The sequence below is a fragment of the Pseudopipra pipra genome, chromosome 13, assembly GCF_036250125.1.
Source record: "Pseudopipra pipra isolate bDixPip1 chromosome 13, bDixPip1.hap1, whole genome shotgun sequence".
NCBI classification, from domain to species: Eukaryota; Metazoa; Chordata; class Aves; order Passeriformes; family Pipridae; genus Pseudopipra; species Pseudopipra pipra.
In genome coordinates this window covers 19,140,210-19,157,236 of record NC_087561.1, presented here as the reverse complement: position 1 = coordinate 19,157,236, position 17,027 = coordinate 19,140,210, and the positions used below count along the sequence as shown (strand labels likewise).

General features: G+C 41.8%; 1 long non-coding RNA gene across 1 annotated transcript in view; it reads left to right on the top strand.

Annotated features, from left to right (window-relative positions):
• LOC135421635 (uncharacterized) overlaps positions 1–17,027 on the top strand; it is a 151,962-nt gene that overhangs the window by 72,845 nt on the left and 62,090 nt on the right. The window contains exon 13 of the long non-coding RNA XR_010434133.1: positions 4,677–4,815. This is a non-coding gene — a long non-coding RNA (uncharacterized LOC135421635). The remainder of the gene's footprint in view (positions 1–4,676; positions 4,816–17,027) is intronic.

Genomic DNA, 17,027 nt, shown 5'->3' with positions numbered 1-17,027 from the left:
GCACTTCAGGGTATGAGAAATTAAAGGGCAGCACAGCTGCTAAAAAATTGAAGTTGATGTATTTGCCACTATAAATGCAGCCTGTTTGCCAGAACTCTGCAGTTGGATTAAACTCAAAGCATATGTTCTCTGACTTCAGAACTATCCCACACTGGGCTGTACCCATCATCTCTGTTCTCCCCTCAGCAAAAAAGCTGAAGCTCTGTAAATGTTGCCCATCTCCAGTCCAGCAATCCTTGCACCACTTCCAGTTCACTCATTAAACTTTTTTTCTCCTTTGTCCACCTCTTTCTCTGTATAGGTACTTCCTGATTTCTTTTGCCTTCTGGTGTCTTTATTTCTAATGTCTTTTCCTTAATTTTTTGCCCCTCTTTTAGAGCCAAGACGTGACTCTGTCATGTATTCAATGAATTGCCAGATAAAGTACCTGTATGTTCTCACTTTCATGTCCTTCATATTTTGGAGAAGCTCCTTAGAAGCACCTCAAAATAAACTGGACTTTGTTTTCACATGCACAAAAATCTACAATATAGATTGCCTATCTGCAATAGGCTTTTGGTTTCCTGAGATTACTTATAGTCATCAGTATTGTCTGGTGTTTCCTTGCTACTTCAGTCTTGTTTAGATTGTAAATAATTTGGATAAGGGTCTTGTCTCTTTATTACAATTATTGAAAAGCCATGACAATTAAATCTTGGCTTATACTTAAGGCTCCCAGTGAATGCTAAGCTCCTGATAACAAAATAATTCAACAGAGTGAATTATTCATCTCCTGCTTAGGGTATTTTCTACAGTCAGTGTGAATCCCTAAAAAAGACAAATATTTTCCAGTGAAACATATAACATAATGATGACTTCAAGTTGTCCACTTATCTTTGTAACTGGCCTGAAATCCAGGGTGGCTGGGAGTCAAAATCCTGTCCTTTCTGGCTCTGTGTGTTCTGCTGGTTACCTGCCTAATGAAGTAAGTAGGCAGGGCAATCTCTTTGTCATCCATGAAACCTCTCTGGGAAAGTGGGTTGGAAACATTTAGGTGAAGATTTTTGTTTCAGTATGGATTTGCTGTTTTGTGGAAACATAAGGATGTCATGGGAGGAGATAGGTTTCAATGAACTCACAAGCTTTAAAAAAGATATGAAAAGTCCAGGATCATTCCTGTTGTTTCCAGGCTTTCCTCCTGCAAGTGATGGTAGTTGCATGAAGGCAATTAGAGAATATACTGTTTAGGTTGCAGTGGTTTTGCCATTTTTGTTGGAGTCAATTTTGATCTATGAAAATTTGAGACTTTGAATTTTTGGTTTGAGTTTTGATAAGAAAAGGTTTAATTCTGCTACTTAGTAGAGCTGTAGATAATGAATTCTACTAGACAGAGCTGTGAAAACTAGATCTGCCACAGTTACAGGAATATACCTATTTCACTACAGAGCTTTTTCCTGCCACTGGCAAACCGCCAGGGACATTGATTTTTCTTCTCTGTTCTTGCCTTGTTTTAATATTCTCAGACCAATTTGTCTCATCTGCACCTCTTTTCTAAATCCACTGTCCCAAGCAGTCTTTATCCTTTAGGCTTTGGGTAAGGCTGTGCTCCCAGGGTGCTGACTTGGAGGGTGCCATTCTTTGGCTGCCAGCTTCAGTGCAGGAGGAGAATTATTTCTTATCACCATCCCAAAGGAATGGCAGGAAATTGCAGCACAACTGGGAGCTATTTCCATGTTCTGACCATGAGATGATGGCTGCTGGGACAGGGAGGGCATGGCTTCAGTTGCAGGTTAAGTTATGGTGTTTTTGTGGCCCTCCCTCCTATGGCATTCAACGCTTCTCATCCAGGGGAGGCTGCAGATCCAAGGGGGAAAGAGATGCATAATTGAGAATTAATTGTTACTAAATTTAGATTGATGGGGGAAAAAATACTAATAAAAATTGGTAGGAAAGGCTTAGCAAGCACTAGCACGTTTTTTAGGATACTGGCTGAGTTCCCTGAGAACTGATTGCTAGGGCAGGGTGTGAGCCACTGGGACCTGCCCACACGAGCTGGAGGGAAACCAGGAGGCAGCACAGAACTGGGAGAAGCAGCCATGAGCATGGCCCAGAAAGGTAATGGCAAAAGGACTCCACGAGATGCAGAGAAGAAAACAAACTGAAGGTTGTGCAGGATTAATCTACTTGCTGTTTTCTCATTGTGTTCTGGAAGCTTGAGTTTATAAACTGAATTGCACCAAAGAAATATATGGTTTTTATTATCAGTCCTGTCTCCATATGGAAATAAGTCAGTTCAACTTCAAGTTTTTTTATTCTTTTAAGTGTCATCGTGTTTTACTGCATCTTTTAGTATCTCTCAACCATTTTCTTTTTATTCATTATAAATGATTAATTCACTAGGCAGTCAGCTTCCCCTGAGTATTGTGGGGTTCTAAATTGCTTATTTGGCCAAAAAAGTATTTTTTACTGGATTAGAAAATCTTGACTGACTACTAAGGAGGGAACTCTTCATAATAAATATTTCTTTTGGGTAGAGCATGACTCTACACTTGAAGAAAAGAAAAATTTTGAGAAGTATTCAAACAGTGTTTATACTTACTGTAGAAGTTGGAATTGTAAGAGACACTTTGCCATTTCTGCCTTGTGAACATATTCTGAAGGACAGAAACAAATTTTAATCTAAAGAATATGATTTTTGATTGGGAAGGAAACTTTATAATGCATGACATAAAAATTCATATCTATAATTCACACCTTAATACAGATACAATATTAATGTTGGACTGATGTATTTGTGCATTTTTTTTTTTCTGGACTATCACTTCTGAAACTGCCGAGAAAAAGGGAAAGACTTTCTCATTTTTGTCAATATAATTATATGGCTCTCAAAGGATTTGCTCCTGTTTTCACCCTTCAAGAGAGAAGTAGTAGACTCATAATACACAACAAATAAATTGCACTTCCTGCCTTCAGATCTCTCAGTCAGACGGATGAAGGCAAATAAAGGGGAAAAAAAAGCACTCGAACAAAGGGGTGAAAGTCATGTTTGGTCTTTCTGGAGAAAAGGAGAGTGGAGCCTGATGGGGGCTGTAATGAGAGTGGTTTCAAAGGGGAGGGGTGACAGGAGGTGGGACATTCCCTCTGCCAGATTTTGATTTAAACCTGAGCACAATGGTGAGGCACCTGTTGAGAGCTGAAAGCTTTGCTGGGGATTGTGGTGCTAATTGTCTCCTCGCAGCTGGGGGATTATGTGTAACCCGAGCACCGCGGGTCTTATGGCAGCCCCACAAGCACTGGGGGGAAAAGTGCCTGTTTTCTGCAGTTAAAGCCACCAAATGGGGCTTGTGCAGTTTGTCTTTCAGCTCACCTTGCTGTGATGTGCTTTTAGAAAAGGGGATTTCAATCTGCAAGTACCACTGGAAGTGCAAGGATGTTGTTTGAACTTTGAAAGTAATTGTGATTCTGCTAAATATTATATCCTATACAGAACCGAATAAAATCTCCCTCTCTCTGTCCATGTGTTGGTTTGGTTTTTTCCCCTCTGTATTTTAAAAATACCTTTCATTGTATAAACACACTTAATCTTGATGGATGCTCTGATGGCTGGAGTAACGAGTAACTGGAGTAACGAGTAACAGTTCATTTTATGCCTGTGTGAGACTCCATTCACTTCACTGAGCCCCCCTGGGATCACTGGATTTGACTACGATGGGAATTTGTGCTTCTTTTTTTTTTTTTCTTGTCCCAAGAAAAGAGAATGACTTTGATGGTATCAGCCTTTTATCAGTCATCTGAGGACAGGCAATAGAAAGCAGCCCCAAAGTATCTGTAACTGGATGACATGCAGAAGGAAGAGCTGCAACTCACGAAATTAGACCCTTAAAATCTTGTTCTCCTTCATTTATTCATAACCCAAAGTAACTGTGGAAGTTTCTCAAGGTTTACATTAAAATGGGGTCATAGATGACAATTTGGTGCAAATCTGGGGTTCTAAATTTACTGTTGCATGGGCTCTTTAACAATAAATAAGTAAAAGAGGAACTTTTAATGTTTCTCACATGAGCACTGCAACATGTTCCTGGAGAATATTAGATACTACTTTAGAAGCAAATCAAAACACCAGCATTTGTGATCTGCTCCACTTTTTCATAATGTTATCAATCTATATTAAAAAAGTCATTGTGGAAGCACTGAGAAAAATAACTAAAGAATATTTTTTCCTTCAAAGGTCTGTCATTAAAACATATTGCCCACATGTACACTATGTAAATATTTATTAGAATTATGACAGTTTTGCTGATGTTTAAGACATTGTAACATTGGATTAAAATGTTAGAAAATTGCATTCAGCTATCTCGTCTCTCCCTTGATAACATTGCACTGTTCTCTGAAAGATGCTTTATTTTTTGTACCATACAAAGTGCTTCAAATTTAGGACTAAGACTAGTTCAGATCCTGCAAAAAAAAAAAAAGTATCTGAATTGCAATAGTATTTCTATTCATTTGCTTAGTAACAGGAGCTACAAAAGATTAATATAAAGTATTCTTGTAAGTCAAAGAAATAGCATTGAGTTGCATCTATAGCTCTTAACTTATACTCCAAGTTTGAACACCCTGAAAATTATCCTTTTTTTTTCCCTGAAGGGAAATGATTCCAGGCTTTACATCATTAGGTAACACTGAATTATCTTATTTAGGTTCAAAATTAGTAATGAAGACAATTTCTGCCCTGAGAAACTGGATGTTGACTTGATCAGACTTAATGATGGAAAACACCTGAGACCAATGAGCCCTGAATGAAAACTCCTGTGTCCTCCAGCTGTGAGTTCTGCCAAGGTAAAATGCAAAACCATCAGAACTGAAAAAGGGAAGAGCTTATCTTAAATATTTCAGTGAAAGGACCACGATTTCTGCAACTAAGTGACTTCTTGTTGCTTGTTTGCGCTATCTGGAGGAGTGGAATGCACTGCTTGGGCTTGTCACCCAGTGAGCTTTAAACAGCTTCCTTGAAAATGCAAAAATGTTCTTGTTTGATTGACATCTCACTGTTCATGTTCAGTATTTCCAGTGGGTTGCCTCCAGCTCACTGAACAAACAGACATACTGTCATAAAATGGTGTATTCTTCAGTGGAATAGGGATGAATCAAAAGGGAGAAAAGTCAGTTCAGGATGGTAATTGCAGTAACTTGTATTATTGTAGCTCAGCATGGTTGTAAATATAAATCTACTAGAAAGAATAAGGAAAAAAGGTACATTTAAACACAACATTTTTAAAAGGCATAGTCACTTGCTTGTGTTAAAAGCTCATCTATAGGCCTGGAAATACTTAGAACTTAGAGTGGTGAAAGGAAATCTTGTTGAAGAAATGTGAAAGTAACATTTTTGGCAGCCCACTTTGGGTGATGTCATTCTACAGAATGTGCTAAAGGCTGTTATTTTACAGCAGGAACCGATTCCTCAAGGCAGGCAGAGTCTATGGGCACTTAGTGTTGCTCTCAACTCCAGCCAGCCGAGATCTGAGCTTCTTACACCTCGTTAGCTGGTAATAAACTGTGCCCGCTGCTCCCCGTGGCACCCCCGGGTTTGCTGTCCTGGACAGACACCCCGTGCAGGTTTGACACCTCCTGCACGCTGGTCCCTGGCTGTCCCTGGGCTGGGGGTCTGCTCGGGGCTCATGCCCAGAGCTCTTCTGTCCTGGCTTCTGGGGGATGAGCCCACGGGCAGCAGAGCTTTGGGAAGGCAGGGAGGGCCTCCCCACCCCCACCGTGGGGGCAGTTCCTTGGGAGGTGACAGTCCCTTGGGAGGTGACAGTTCCTTGTGAGGTGACAGTTCCTTGTGAGGTGACAGTCCTTTGAAGGGTGACAGTCCCTTGGGAGGTAACAGTCCCTTGGAAGGTGACAGTCTCTTGGGAGGTGACAGTCCCTTGGGAGGTGACAGTCCCTTGAAGGGTGACAGTCCCTTGGGAGGTGACAGTCCCTTGGGAGGTGACAGTCCCTTGGGAGGTAACAGTCCCTTGGAAGGTGACAGTCTCTTGGGAGGTGACAGTCCCTTGGGAGGTGACAGTCCCTTGAAGGGTGACAGTCCCTTGAAGGGTGACAGTCCCTTGTGAGGTGACAGTCCCTTGGGAGGTGACAGTCCCTTGAAGGGTGACAGTCCCTTGAAGGGTGACAGTCCCTTGTGAGGTGACAGTCCCTTGTGAGGTGACAGTCCCTTGAAGGGTGACAGTCCCTTGTGAGGTGACAGTCCCTTGGGAGGTGACAGTCCCTTGTGAGGTGACAGTCCCTTGTGAGGTAACAGTCCCTTGTGAGGTGACAGTCCCTTGAAGGGTGACAGTCCCTTGTGAGGTGACAGTCCCTTGGGAGGTGACAGTCCCTTGGGAGGTGACAGTTCCTCGCTGTTCCTCCCCACGTGCTGCTGCTGCTCAGCCTGGAGGACATCAGAGTATTTAAGTTCAGTGTGCATTTGCTTTTCCCTGAGTGAAAGCAGGTCTCAGCTCTGAACCACACCGACTCAGATGCAACCTTTTGGTGAACTGCAACGAGCTTTGCTGTATTTAGAACATTAAGCAGCAAAGTGGTTGGGTTCTGTGTAAGTTATCCAAGAGGGAGCGTTAATCGATTTGTCTTTGGGGGTTTAAGGATTGTCCTGTTAAAGGACTAATAAATGCAGGTCACTTGTGCTAACATAGGGAATATTTGTATTTGTTCCATTTTGTGACTGCTTTTATGATGCCATCTTCTTTAGCCCATTAATTTGGACCTTTGAGCCTAGTCATGTAAAATAGGCACTTAGAAGTATAGAGAGTACAGCTGGTAGCAGAGGACACTTGGGGCCTGATTCTGGAGACATTTTGTGGACTGCTCATGGAATAACCTGTCATTTGGGGTTAGACTGGCCCTATGGTTATTGCATCTGAAAGGAAAAGTGCTGCATATATACTTTTCTTCTGAGTTTTAGTGACAAATACCATGGCAATAGTCTGTGTAAAATTTTTGTTTCCAGGTATATATTTAAACAATGTTAATCAAGATTTCAGTGTCTTCTAATCAGGTTCATTTCTTACTCTTGTCTGTAGCACAAAAGTATTGATTTGGTACTTAATGATTCAGGGATTTCTGCATTCACTAAGAGAAATCTGTTTGATTAATGTCTGGAAAGGAAATCCAATAAAGCTTCTGAAGTTTTATGAGGTCTTACTGCTGTTAACAAAATGAATATATTGGATCTAATCTCAGTGGACACTTCTCACTTTAAAAAGTGTGTTCTCAAGAAAAGTTGGTCCTAATACCAAAAACAATATTGTGGAAGGTTTGTATCCGTAGGCAGATTATACTGACTCTTTGGCTCTGGAATCACAAAAAATAGCAACTTCATTGTAGGCACACCTGCATAACGGTGAGAGGTGTGTGGGGACATCAGATTTTGCCATGAGGAAGGAGTTCAGGCAGGTCATAGCAGAGGAGGTCTATGGCAGGGTTTGAACAATGGGGGTAAGACAACAACGTGAACAGTTATTCTTCACATTTTCCCATACGAGTCCTGGATAAAGAACGGTTCTCAGAAAACTTTAAACTTTGTTTAAAAATATCCATACATGTAAAAATGGTTTGGCAGTAGAGAGAGTTTCAGACTTCATAAAATCCAGTGCACAATTTTATTTGATTCTGTTTCAGAGTAGTTATTGATAATCTTCATTGGTACCGTGAGCCATTTAATATTCAATTTACTTGTCATGTGCTGAAGGTCTAATTTTATAAAAGAAAAGTCACCACCAGCAGGGGCAGTTTGCACTGTCACTGTAGGACTCCTTGGTTATCATAATCCACCAGAAGTTTGAAGCTTTGTGCCTGGTATTGTCCAAACACCTACAGTTTTCAATGTCATTAATTTCAGCAGGTCTTCATTAACAAAATGTGAAAGTGTTTTTATGTTTTGCCTACTGGAGCTTTCTAATGAAAACTAAATCCGTGTATATTTGAAATATAATCGGTTTAGTACTTGACTGCAAAACATAGGCAGTAAGTATAATGGAGATTCCTGTAATTATTTAATATTTTTCTTTTCACGTGTGTATGGTCCTGTATATGTGCAGGATATTTAGATGTATTCTTGAAATACACTCTGCCTTCTGCAAAAGATCTCAGGAGCAGCTGCTGTCAGTCAGGCTGGGCTTGCCGGGATGTAGGAGGATCCTTCCCTTCTCCCTGAGCCAGGATTTTATTAGGCTCCACTGCAAATCAGAAGGATGCCAGCTCTGAAATGGTGATTTTTGGTTATTGCTGCACAGAACTAGGATTGTTTTTTTGCTTTTAAGGTAGAGCTTTTGAAATCGTATCGAGTGATTTGTGTGAGAGCTGTAGCTAGAGGAGAGATTAGCACTGATTTGCCAGAGATACCCAGGGATTGCTGGCTGGCAAATGGAGCAGATCCAGACTCGGGGGTGTCCTGCAGCAACCTCCTGGATCTGACAGTTACACTGGAAGTGGGGCAGGAGTCACACCTTCATCTAAGGAAAAACTATTTTATCATATTGTGTAACCTGTGTCCTCCCTTTCCATTGGAGGACTAATTTAGTTCCCCAGCATTCAAACTTTCTGGGAGGCTTGTTTTAATTTTACAATGTAAGGTATTTCAGGGGCAGAGACCGTGTCTTATTTATTGCTTTTATGAGTCATTTAGTTCATTTTTGGATGCTTGACAGATAATAATGTATTTGATTGCATCTTGTGGTATATACCAGGTCTGGAGCAAAACAGACTTTCAACTCCGTAACAAAGTCTTAAGTTTGATTTACTGTTTATTCATTCAACAGCAGATGCAGGCCAAAATTCAGATCATTGAAATTCTATGACCTGACTCAGCCAAAGGCAATATAAAATCAAGTATCATCAGTGTACATCTAATAGTTCACACTGTAATGCTGTCTAGATTTTCATCATTAATGTTCCTGGACTAACCATGGATAGAAGAAAACTTGGATGGATTTCAGCTGGAAAATATTCACAGTATCTAGGAGTTCTATAGAATAACATGTTAATGGTTATCACTTTGCAGCAGTCTTTGTACACTCCATATTTCCCAATTGTTGAGCCCTACTATAATTAATCTCAATAAAACAAAACCTTTTCCCCCTTTTTCTCCCACCCCATGTAATTTGTTCTTGTGTGGGCTTTGGAAAGCTGTAGTTGTGGAAACATCAACAAATTAATTCCTAACAGAATAATTGAGCTGACAGCTAAAGAGATGCTCACTTTCTCAAGCACATAAAAAATACTAATTTTGTTAGAATTTTGTTCTCTGTTATTAACTTTTCCACTGAATGAAGCTGAGTCTAGTTCAGGGAGTTATGCACTGCTGGGATGCTGTTGGCCAGGTCTGGGGACATGATGTTCAGCTGAGGCAGCTGAGGGAGGAGTGCCATGTTCTTTTTGCTGCTGAGGGCCGTGGCAGTGCAGCTCAGGACAGCCCCAGCTCTGGGCTGTGTTCAGCCAGGTGGCTCTGCCCGAGCTGTCACTCACGGCACCAGCCGGGAACGGGCGATGCCCGTGGGTGCAGAGGGTCAGAAAGCCAGGTGTGCAAGGCCTTTGGTTAAACCCCTGTGTCAGACACATCAGGCTGGTCTTTCTGCTGCAATGGGCCTGCCACAGCTCCTTCAGTTTGACTGGGTGCTTGGGGATGGGGATCTCCAATCATTAGTGTCAAACACACAAGACAGTCCCTCTGCTTGACTTGGCTCCTGGGGGCTGGTGCTGAAGGGCCAAAAGCCAGTGTTCAAGTTGGTGCTGACCAGCCTTTCTATTGCTTCCAGGAGAGAAGAGGGCTCAGGGATGGAGCTTTGTTCTCATAGATCAGGGATATAATTGATTTCCTATAGCTTACAAGCCCAATGTCAGCTGGCTGAGCCATAGCCAGTGAACATGTGCACACCCAAAGGCTGGCAGAGGGGCACAGGGAAGTGCATGGGGATGGCTTCCAGCTGGAGATCTCCCTTAGGAATTCAAATGGGAGAATCAGAGCATTAGAAGCCTAACTTCAAACACAGGCTGGCAAAGCAAATGTGTGTGGAATGCAAATGTGGGCAGGAGAAGGTCACTGTCCAAAGGTAAAAGGGAGGAAAAAGAGGATGGGAGTAGTGGCAGAAGGGAGAGCACAGGTGCACTGATAGATGGAAAGGGAATGCTGAGAAGGAAGGAATGCCTGGGAATGAAGGCTACTAGAAAGAGACTAGAGCTGGTGAACAGGCTGCTGCTCTCTTGATTCCTGCTGTGTTTAGGAATAGACAGCTCTAGGATCTTTGCTAATGGGGAGGATGTGCAGTAAGGGTGCTCAGCTTTACCCACCATTTTCTGTCTTGATTCATTTAAATGTCTAAGATCCCAAAGTCTGCCAACTTATTTAGGTTTCAAAGAAGAAATGATAATCAGGAGATGCTTGAGGAGCTCAAAAATTCCTAAAAAGTATTAAGCTTGGAGGTTTCATTAGAAGTAGAATGGGTAAAGTTGTCCCAGAAAGGACCAAAGAGTGCATGTTGTAGTGTCTGGATGGATGGTAAAACTCTGTTAGTGCAGCTGGGGACAGAGCTGTGTCAGGAAAGGAATTCAGTGGAATACAGGAGACTGGAGAGCTCTGAGATTTCTCAGGGAGATGAGCTGTGTCAAAGGGTTAAGAAAGAGAAGGACTTGAATGTGAGGGAACATCAGTTGAGCTTTCTTGGTGAGGAAAGGATTTCCAAAGGGGAGAGGTTGAATTTGTCAAGTCCAAATACAAAACTGACTTACTGTATTTGATTCAAATTTATAACATGTCTCAGTGGAATGGCTGGACAGAGTCACACAAGTCCAGGAATGCTGCAGAATTTACTCTGAAAAGGCTTGTGCCAGTTGCTGCAGGTACTGGGTGTGGAATTTGGTGAAGTCATCAATGCCAACATGCCTCAGTACCAGCAAGAGGAGTGGGAGGCTTTGGTCAGGTCTAATTCAGAACTGCAGGATGGCTGAGGTTGGAAGGGACCACAGAGAGTCCCCTGATCCAACCTCCCTGCTCAGGCAGGGCCATCCCAGAGCTCCTGGCACATTCAGCATCTTGCAGCCTGGAACTTCCCACCTTGTCACCCTCCTGTCCAAGGAACAGATGTCTGGGTGTTGTTGCTTGGTTGTATTTTGACTTCCAGAGCAAGATCAGGAAAGGGAGACCAAAGGTACCCCCAAAAAATGCTAGAATTTGCTACTGAATCATAATCATTCCTTGAAGAAGTTAAAAGAAATTGTCATTAATGAGGAGAATGGAAGCTGGAAACTATTTCTGTGTGACTTTATCCTTTAATACCTGATCCTAACCCACCTCAGGACTCATGAGAAGATAAATTCCAGATCTGAGTTGTCTAACTGGCATTGGATAAAGGCACTGTCTGGACACTCATGCTCATCCAAAGCTTGAACTGTTTTTCAAAAATGGATTTCTGGAATTCGAAAAGAGATCTGTGTAGCTATGAAAATGAATGAATGGACTAGTATTTTATTATGACTAAACCAGGCAGCTTCAGGCACTAAAGACTTTAACAATGTGGCTCAGATCAAGGAAGTGACTTGTAGATGATTTGGGGTTTTGGTTTGTATTTTTCGTTGATAAATTGCTGTGTTTTGAAGGACACAAGGCATAATGTCACTGTAACTGTCACTTCTGAGAAAAGGTAAAGGGAATATCTGACACTTACTTTGAAATCTGGAATCGTAGCTGTGGAAGTTCAAATAGTTTTCATTCCTCAATACTTAATACTCAAATTCTGCAATAACTCAAATTTCCCATTTTCAACTCAGTTCTTGGATCAATAGTAGGTAATGGCATTCTGGGTGACTTATCAGATAGCTTGTTCCAGAGCCTTTGTATTTAGTTATATTAGACACAATCCCAAGCTTACAGAAGGAATTCTTCATTCCTGTAAGTGCTCCTGCTATCATCCAAAATGTTACACATATGAGGGAAAACGTTTTACTGGGTAATCTAGGAAGATTCAGATAATTCTCTTGCTCATTATAGTTCTTTATATTATATGTCAAAATTCCCTAGAGACTACTGGAAACTCCATCCCTGCCTCTGTGTACACTTTCAACCTGCTCTTCACTTTTCCTTTATAACTGTCCATGTTCCTTGCCATTAGAACAGCAAGTCCTGTGGACCAAAGGTCCCCATGAGCTGCCAGGGTAATGTTCTCCACGTGTAAAGAGGTTTGTGAAGGAACAACGTGGGTTAAAGCACTGTCAGACCAGAGTTTTCTGAAATGTCTTTTAACCACTCCGATGTTGGATTAACGCCAGGTTGCTTTGCTAAGCATTTTGAGTAGGTGGTTTCTAAGAAAGAACCCAGAAAGAGGAGGCAAAATTGTGTTTTTAGCAGGGTTGGTGTTTGCTTCTTGCTTGATGGCAGTATCTTGATCTGTAGTTCCTTCCAGGACTTGGTCTCATGTAGCCTCTGCCCACATCTGTTCAAAGCCAGAGGACTGTCTGGCACAGGAGCAGGGATTCTTTCAGCAGGTCTTTGAGCAAGGATCAGCTACTTTTAATTTACCATGGGATGAAAACATTTACGTGGTGTCACCACAGCACAGGTGATGTACCCTAAAGGTTCGTAACCCTGTGCTAACTTGCTCATGTATCTGTGCTTTAATTTTATGGGAGCTGTGCTATTATGTGAATCAGCTGTAATTAGCATGAACAACAAGTTTGTGTCATGTAAGGGAAACAAATCCTATTTTAAGAAAAATTTTATTAGATTAAATATCATTATGGTGAAACACACAATTCTGTAACTTCCTCTGAATGCTTAGCAAACAGCATTTCTAATTAAACATATTGTGCTTGCTCTGTGTTCCTTTCGTATTACCCAAATGGTTGGAGCAGAAAATGGTTAGGAAAGCCAGGAGTGCCTAATAACTGGTGTGATAGAAAAGCAAATCTGTAGCTCAGTACCTTTTTAAAACAGCTGTAAAGTTTTTACTTGGTAGCAGAAGTCAATTGATTTTTTCCTTTCTTCCTTACTTTGCTTTTGCTCTGCAGTCTGAGGATATTTTTTTTTTTCCTGCCGCAGGTGCCGGCAAAGCCCAGGTTTGGCAGCTCCCACCTGTGTAAGCACTCGAGGTGGAGTGGTGGGAATTAGCCAAAGGCTGCTCAGCTGAAGCTGCTGTGCCCTGAGGTGGCTCAGGAGGGAGCTGCTACCAGGAGGCGTTTCCTGCCTTATAAACTAAAAATATTTTTAAAAATACAGATCCCTGGTTTCCTACTTTCGCTGTGTTCCGTGTTCAGGCCTTTTTCTAAAGAGCTCTGTGGGATTTTTGTTGTACTGTCTAATTAGGATATCGGCTGGACTTCTTGGCCTCTGTTCTTGGAGGCTTTGTTGCTTTTACATGTTCAGGTATTACATCAATACAACATCATTAACAACTGGGAACCTGAAATAAAACTGGAACCGTCCGGCAGGGGCTTGTCCATTTTTGTCATCGCAAGTTTTATTTTCAGATGAATCAAAAAATCTCTTGACTTTTCACTTGGAAGCATTTCTGAGAACAATAGAGCCACAGAAGATCACGTTCCCCCACCCAACCTGTTCACCGAGAGCATCCTTTGATTTCCAGATTTTCTGTGAGTAACGGGAACAGAGGGAGCGTGTTGCAAATGCACAGTATAAACATCTCAATTCCGTGGCTGGTTTCAGGTTGTATTTGTTACTTATTCCTTGGGTTTTGTAGCTACAGAAATAGAACTTGTCTCTTCCTGCTCTGCAGCCCTGGGCATCCACCTTAGGCTTTCCCCTCCCTCAGGAGGGAGTTTCTAGAGGCATTGAGCCTACAAGACGTAACAACAACCAGTGAAGTCCACCCCATTAGTAAGGGCTAGTCAGTGTATTAATAAACTAATGGAAGAGAAATTCCAGATTTCTTATTGGTGCGTTCATTTGAACACCCTTTTCTGGGATCTTTGAAACTGAAGTAAAATCTAGTGATGTAAGGACCAAAAAAATGTGAGTGAAGACTCAAACCACAGTTGGATAGGTTGTCATGTTCATCTATAAGTTAACAGAAACCTTAAAGAGAAGCTATTCTCAAAGTACAGTCTGGGTGAGGAACATGGGCCTTTCTTAGAAAATGTGCTCTACAGGTGAGCTGGTGAATTCATGGAACATGGAATTTTTAATCTGCTAGTTTTGACTGTGCTCATTTTCATGTTAGTAGCTGCACGAGCTCCTTTGTATGAAAATCACAGTCCTCCTCTATGGATGAAATGGTTGTGGTTCTTCCCCCTCTGGAATGTGTGGAAAAGGGTAGAGTGGGAGCAGGTAACTTCTAAGAAAGGTGGTTCCTACTTACTATATTTGAGCACCACCTTGGCCTCGGAGCGAGAATTGCTCTTGGGGAGAAGGGCTGCTTTGGCAAAAGGGGAAAAAGTGTTTCCTGGGATTAACAGCAACTGCTGCTGTTATCTGGGGTTTGCATTTTTGCTGGCAGAAGTGGTGGACCTGCTTTGGGTAACTCCAGTCAGCTCGTCTCATGAATGCTGTGATGTGATGTAGTCATGTGGTTTATGGCTCAGAATTGTCAAACAGAACAATTCATCACTCCTGTATCACTCAATTCCTTCTTATTTCCTTTTAAGTCAGTCTTACGTGTTGCCTTATTGTTCTCCTAAAGATCCCAGAGCTGCCCAGAGCTGCTCTGTGTGTGTATGAGCCTCAGATGTTACTGTGGAGCTGCTTTTTTGCTCCCTGTTGGGGTTGGAAGTGTCATGATTCATGGGAGAAACTTTGCTTGCAAAAAATCCTGTCTCAATAGTAAAAGGTTTTAAAGGAGCCCTTCCTTTACATTCTAACTCTTGAATGTGGGAGCCTGTGTGAATACAAGGTGTTATATTGGACTTGGGAGCTGGATGTGGTTTTTCCTTATTGACACGTGGCTCATTAGCTTTGTTTGATGTGGCTGGAGTTTGTACAGTGAACTGTCATGGGTAACTGTGAATATTTCATGTTAACAAACTGAAGCATGTTTCCAGGTTGGATCATTAGTCAGCTAAGCTGGGACAGTCACTCGAGGGGGAGAATCTTCAGATTTTACAGTGTTTTGACTTAGTCCAGGTCAAAAGTTAAAGACCCAGTTTAGCAGCATGACCGTTGCTATGGGACAAAAAGAAGCTATGTACTGTGTTAAAAGGAAAAAAGGCCAAACCAAACAAAACAATCAAATAACCAAACCCACAACTAGTTATTGTAAACAAACTCTGTGCAAATTTATATCCCATGCAACATCAGTGCCTTTACCACAGATGTACAGTGTGAATCAGTGACTGCAATGATTCATTCTGTATTTTTTTTTCCTTTCTCCCTTTTTATTTTTTCAGAGTGAATGTGGCACTTGCAGAAATCAAGGAGAAAAAAAATTTGGCTTTGGCAAGCCTAGTGTGGGCAGAGAGTATAAAATTCCAAACACAGCTGTGCCCATGTGCTTCAGTCCTAACTTACAGCATTTCCTGCTATCCCCAAGCTGGGCCTGTCTCAGAGATTGCCAGTCATGACACTTTTTATGGTGGTTTTGTGCTGCACACAATTGGGGACTAGAATGAAACCAGCAGACTAATTTTAGTTCATGATCTGAGGTTTTGAATCCAGGTCTGCAGAAGTGAAAGATTAGTGTGTATTAGCTCACTGAAAATTTGAGCCCATTCCCCAGCTGGACTGTCTTGACCACCTGCTAACTTGTTGATCTGGTGAGAGATTGGGTTCTTTGGGTCCAATTCTGACCTCATGTACCCTGGTGTAACTTACGGGGGTTTGTAAAATCAGTTTCAGTCGTTGGATTTAAACTTTAACAAGTCCTAGATCTCTCTGCTTTCTATTATTTTAAATAAAACCATAACACATTTGTTATGGCTTGTATAACCTTTTCTTCTCTTCCAGTTTCTCTGCTTCCTAAGCCATTCTTATCTACTGGTCTTGCTTTTCATAATCCCACCATAAAATAGCTTTCTGTGTTTGTTTGCTGTGATCCTTTATTCTTTCAGTGATCTAGAATGTACCTAAATGTACCTAATACATGCTCATATCTTGGTATTGCTCTTTCTATGCCATTATGCAGTTTTGTGGCAATAATTCAGAGACAGGATACAACATCCTGTTTTGTCATTGCATCAGAAAAAGAGAATATTGGTTGTGTGAGGGAGTTCTGAGTAGGATGCCATGATCCACCTCCTGACCAGACACCTTTTTTCAAATCCTTGGTTGCTCTGGACAAGTCCTGGATGGAATTTGTCTGCTTCCAGTTTGGCATGTGCTTTGAGCAAGTACCTCCTGGGCAAGTCACTGACCTGCAATGGCTTCACTTCCTTGCTCTGACAGATTTCCTCGGGGTTTTCACCGTACCATTTAATTGCTCAGAGCCTGGATTTCCTCACCAGGGTGCTGTCTGGAGATAACAGTGCCTCCTGCAGCCCAGCAGCTCTGCAAGTAGGTGCCTGGCAGTTTGTTTGGCAAAACACACAAAGACCTTGTTGTTTCAGGACAACTAAATCTTTGTGTGCCATCAGCTCTGCTGATTTGTCCAGGGTTTGCAGAGGCACTCAGGTGGGTTGTCAGAGATTATTCACAACTGGTTTTTGACTGGTTAGTGGCACGAAGTAAAGAAACATGTCAACATAGTATTTCCCCTGGTTTTAAAGTGCTTGCAGTAAATGAAACTGCTTGCTCACTTCTATTTTTTTTTTAATTTACAATAACTACTATTTGTTTCTGTAGAACAGAACAATTATTTAATTATTTTATTTATAATGTAGCACTTCCATATGAGGTGGCATTTTCTAAGACACATTCCCATGTAAAGAATTAAAAATCCCAATTCTTGACCTGATTAAAACTCAGGTCCTTGTATTGTTTTCAGATGTGGGTGAGAAAAGGGCTGTACAAGAGCTGAATGCTCGGGTGCCATCTAGTGCTTCAGTAACCAGGGATTGCCTGCAGCCTCCACGGCTCCCTGGCACCCTCTGCTCCAAGGGCTTCCTCAGAAAAGCTC